Raw genomic sequence first — 5,276 nt, forward strand, 5'->3', positions numbered from 1 at the left:
GAAGGACAGTAGCTGCCAACACCGCTCAGCAGCGAGCAGGAGAGAGGGTGCCCCCAGGCCAGGGACAGCTCACAGTTGCTGTCCATGCCTAAGGAGTTGCCTCGACCCCGCCCTGCCCCGCCCCCTCCCAGTAACCTAAGCCCCTCTGTCCTGTTGGCACCTGCCACCTCCTTGGTCCAAAATAACCTGGGTTGTGAGGAGGCCTCCCAGAGGCCAGGGGTCCTGGATGGAGTTTGGTTACGGACTCAGCACCCAGGCCTTATAAGGCCCTTGGATCAGGGCTGTAGTGGCTCCTGGTATAACGGTATGGTCTGCCAGGGGTCTGGGGAGCCAGGGACGGGGGATGGAAACTTAACTACAATCAAATGGCAAGGTCCCAGGTCTCTCAAAGGTCCAATCAAAGGGCAGGTCCCAGGTCTCTCATCTCTCGACTGAGAAACCTTTTCAGCATTTGGTGATCCACTGGGGTTCAAATTCCAACTCCATCGCTCAGCTGTGTGACCTTGGGCAGCTCGTATCCCCTCTCTGGGGCCACACCCCCAGGCCCTGTCTCCCTGCAGCTGAAGATTCCTGGGCGGGGAGCTGAGCAATGTTCAGGAAAAGCCCCATGTGCTGCCCTGGGGCTCTCGAGGAGCCCCTGCCCTTTCCGAAGGCTTAAGCAGGGGGCCAAACATCCAGGGGCCATCCTGTCCCGGCGGCACTCAAAACGATGCGGCAGAACAGTTCCTCCAATCACAGAGGCTGCCACACCTGGGTCCTCAAGGGCAGGGAGTCAGGCCACAGTCCCCCTCCCCAGGCCCCAGCTGGGACTTGCCAAGGACAGGAACCTGGAGCCCCAGCAGTGGACGCCAGGACAAAGAGGTGAGTGTCTAGGAGGCTGGGAGGGACTGCAACACACGCGCACACGCGCGCGCGCGCTCACACAGTGTGGCACAAATACCTAGAGCAGAGCCTGGGGAGTAGAGACAGGCAAATACAGATCACAACCACGGACACATACACGGCCACGCAAACCCCACGGACACCACACACGCGCACTCCCCAGGTGCTTGCGGCTTCCCCTCTCCCCGCGTCGGCTTCCCCCCGACGCGCACAGACACACGCGGGCACACACACTGACCTGGGGGTGGGGTGCGGGTGGGCACCGGGGCCAGTGTGTGCCCTGCCCGTTCTCGCCAGCCACCCGCCCGCAAAGGCGACTATTTATAAGGCTGTCAGCAGCGCGCGGCATGCTGGGAGCCAGCTCCGTGATGGCAGGAGGGAGGGAGGGTGGGAGGACGGACCGGGAAGGGAGGAGACTGGACCAGAGCGGAGCCCTGATGGAAAACCGGAGTAAGGCTGAGTCCTCCCTCATGCACCGCCAGGCGGCTGTGCCTACACACGCAGATGGCAATTCACGGTTTGCTGAGAGTTTTCCATTCCTGCGTTGCCTCCACTGTGCCCACTTCGCTCCAGCGGGACAGGACCACGCTGCCCATGTGACAGCTGGGGAAACTGAGGCCCAGAGAGGAGAGGCTCTTTGCACAAAATCCCACAGCAAATTGGTGACAGAGAGAGGCCAGACCAGGGAGGGAGGGGACTGAGGCATGGATTCTGGGAGCTTTGCTGGCCAGACGAGTCCCCCAGCCCCTCCTCAGATCTTGCCCAGCGGCCCCTTGGCCAAGACCCACCTGGAATTCCTCCTCCCTTGTTGAAAGGGATCCCAAGGACTCCTCTGGGACAGAAACTCCCCAGGACCCCAAAGAGCACCCACAAAACCCTCCCCCAGCTGGTGGTGGTATAGATTATAAAAACCAGCCCCGCCTCCATGGAACTGCCTGGCAGCTCCCAGTGAAGTGAGCTCGAGGATGTGGGACATTCAGAATGCTGTACCCAGACTGGGGACCGACGATCCTGTTAAAAAGAACAGCTCCCATTAATGAGTGCTGACGGCACACCAGGTGTGGACTCCAGCCATGTCTGTGAATCCTTAAACATGAAGGAAAGTAAGTTTCACACCTGTAAGCTAGCTCACCTAAGTTTCCCAAGTAGAAAGTGATGTGTTTATCTGTGGGGACTGACACATGGCAAAAGGCGCTCAATAATGTAGCAGGGCAGAGACCAGCACCTTGCAGCTTCAGAACTCATACACTTGCCCCTAGACCACGCCATGACCTTGAAGGCAGCAGTCCCAGATAGAGGGAGTGGGTTAAATTCAGAATTTGTCTCGTAGGTACTAGGGAGCCATGGAAGGTGTTTCAGCCGGAGAATAAGACTTCCTGGGAGATCATTTCAGGTAGGTGGTTTCTTAGCAACAGCCTGGACACCAGGAGGCCTGGATCTAGTCCCAACTCTGCCACCTATGACATCAGACAAAGTCTTTACTCCTGGAGACCTTAGTTTCCCCATCTGTGGGAGGGGTAGGTGCTGGGACAGGCAGTCTGCCATAGAAGTTTAAAAGGCCCTCTGCAAAGCTGTAGGTGGCTGTGCACATTGGCATGACCTTTGGGGAGAGCAAATTAATGATGTCAATCAAAATTTCAAATGTGCCCTTCACCCTCAGGAATCCCACACATGGGCACAAAATGCGTACAGGATGGTTCCCTGGGGCCAGCGAGCACTGACTTGCGGGAGGGAGGGCCGGTGGTGCAGCCAGGCGTGTGGGGAGGCGGTGACTGCCCTAGAGTCAGCAGGGGAAAGAAAGCCAGAGCTAGTGGGACATAAGACATTAGGCAGAAAGTCCCACTGTGCTGGTCTCATCCCACCTTCAGCGATTCTCAACACACAGGGACGTGCGTGTGCAAGATCCATTCCTCAGTTTTTTTCTTTGCATTTCGACATCTCTGTAATCATGTCGTCTTAGAAGCAAACCGATGGCATCTTAAAGTTAATGAAGCAGAACTGAGAGGGTGAGTATGTGCACATGATTCCCTACCCGCCCCCCATGGTAAAATCCCCATTTTCTTTTTGATACAAGCAGCTCCTACTACTTTATATATAAAACACTTTTAACACTTTTAACACGGATGTACCTTGAGGCTATTATGCTAAGTGAAATAAGCCAGTCACAAAAAGACAAATACTGTATGAGTCCACTGGCATGAGGTATCTAGAGTAGTCAAATTCAGAGAAGCGGAAAGTAGTGCCAGGGGCTGAGGGTGGTGGGGGAAAGGGGTTTGTTGGATGTATATAGAGTTTCAGATCTGCAAGATGAACAAGTTCCGGAGATCTGACTCACGACAGTGTAAACATACTTAACACTATTGAACCGTGCACTTAAAAATGGTTAACTCGTAAATCTTATGTTTTTTACCACGATAAAAAGAAATGTTTAAAAATCTTAAAAACTGGGGAAAAAAACCTATTTTAAGTACCTGTTTTAATTATTTCATTGGCATATGACCTATAGATTTTTCACCAATGCTGGAATATTGAAGTTTCAGGAATTTTTTTTTTTCTCAGCTATAACCTAAAGAAAGAAAAAAAGGAGGGAGAGAGGAAGAGTGGCAGGGAGGGAGCCAGGAAGAGAAGGAGCAAGTGGAGGGAGGGAGAGACGAGGGAAGGGAAGGACAGAGGAGAGAGGAGCAGAGGGAAGGAAAAAAAATTGCATGGAAGAAAAATCTGGAAGGTTATACCCTAGACTGTTAACAGGGAATAGGACTGAGCGATGCCCTCACTGTTTATCTTATATCATTTGTATGGTTTCCGTTATTTTATAACATAAAAATACCTATAAATATAACTATATAAAATGAAACCAATTTTAAAATACATTTTTAAAATATCCTGGTTAAATAAAAAATTCCCAGGCTTTAAAAATGAGCCAGTATCGGAGCATGGGGGATAAATCTGGGATGGCCTCACTCTGAGGTTCACAGCTGGATCCAGGAGGAAGCACACAGTGCCCCTGAGGGGCTGCCCCAGGTGGGGCCTGCAGGAAGCAGCAGGAGGGGCTGCCCCAGGAAGCACATGTGGGGTTTGCAGCTGGCGGGAGATGCCCCCACCCTCAAGCAGGATGGGGGTCTCACAGGGGTGAGAGGGACAGACAGGGATGCAGGGGAGCCCTGAACTCCAAACAAACAGGTGGGTTTGGTCCTGGCCACAGTGGGGAGCCAGGGAAGGTTTCAGAGCAAAGAGGACCCTGATGAGGTGGCTTCAGGAAGATAACTTTGGCAATGAGTATGCCGGTCTCTGTGGGACCCCTCTGAGGGAGAGTTTGTGGGGTTGTGGACTAGGCCCCGGGCCTCCTGCCTTCAGCTTCCTTCACCAAAGTCCTACCTCTTGCTGCTAAACTGAACTTTCCCGGGGTCTACACCCTCTTGACGCCCTCCTGCATCTCTCTTCAAGCCCACCAGTGGGAAAATTCCCAGAAGCCTTTGCACGGGGCTGGAGTGTACAGTATTCCCACCCACATCCCCACCCCCATGCAGGGCCTCAGGCTCCCCACATGATGACTTTGCAAGGAGTCCCTGTCCCTCTGACACGCCCACCACCACCACCACTGGGCCCCGGGCCTGGCGACCTCCCAGCCTCCTGACTGTCCTGCTGCTATCCAAGCAAGATGTCCTCTCTAAGCAAGAGGGATGGAGCCTTTGCCCTCCTCAAGCTGACGGCCTTCTGCCATCTGGTCCCTAATGGCCTCATTCCCACGGCTCCCTCAGTTGCCTACTGAGTGAGGCCATGGGTCCCACCGCTGGGCTATTGTTCAGGCCATTCTTTCCACCTGACAGTCCACCTCTCTTCAGGTGCACTTAATATAGCACATGGCATGTGGCTACTTCCTGAATGCATCCATGAATTGAGAGACAAATGCAGGTCGCTGTTCGCTCCCTGCAGCTCCCTGTTCGCTCCCTGCAGCTCCATGGTCCACCACCTCGGCTGGCCCAGAGCCCGGAGAGCCTTCCTGGTCCCGAGCAGGCGGGCTGCCCTTGTCTCACACAGTCACCCTTTGTCAGGCCTCTGCTCCCAAGGGCATCTTATCTGCCTCAACAGGTTGTAATCTCCCAGAGTCACAGACCCCGCTTCTCCTGCCAACCTAGAGTTGTAAACAAGGCCTTTTACTCAACCATAGCTCACCACACCCCTCCCAGAGTAGCAGCCCTGCCTGCTTCCCACTTGTGGGGCCCTGGAGGACTGTTACTCAGGACTCCAGGCCCCACCTCTGACCCCGCTGCCTGCCCTCTGCCCTCTCCCCGTCAACCTGCCGCTCTGACCTCCTCCCAACTGTCCCCAAACAGCACTCTGTGACGGGAATGTCGTTTTCTCCCGCCCCTTCTCTCCCTGCAGGAAGCTCTTTC

General features: G+C 54.5%; 1 protein-coding gene across 1 annotated transcript in view; it reads right to left on the minus strand.

Moving 5' to 3' along the window:
- The window catches only part of AK1 (adenylate kinase 1), an 8,638-nt gene extending 7,396 nt beyond the window's left edge, over window positions 1-1,242 (minus strand). Inside the window, exon 1 of the mRNA XM_006917996.3 lies at window positions 1,121-1,242. The gene's annotated coding sequence lies outside the window, so the exon portion shown is untranslated. The remainder of the gene's footprint in view (window positions 1-1,120) is intronic.
- Window positions 1,243-5,276: the final 4,034 nt, after the last annotated feature.

Source organism: Pteropus alecto, unplaced genomic scaffold, assembly GCF_000325575.1.
Source record: "Pteropus alecto unplaced genomic scaffold, ASM32557v1 scaffold67, whole genome shotgun sequence".
Taxonomy (NCBI): Eukaryota; Metazoa; Chordata; class Mammalia; order Chiroptera; family Pteropodidae; genus Pteropus; species Pteropus alecto.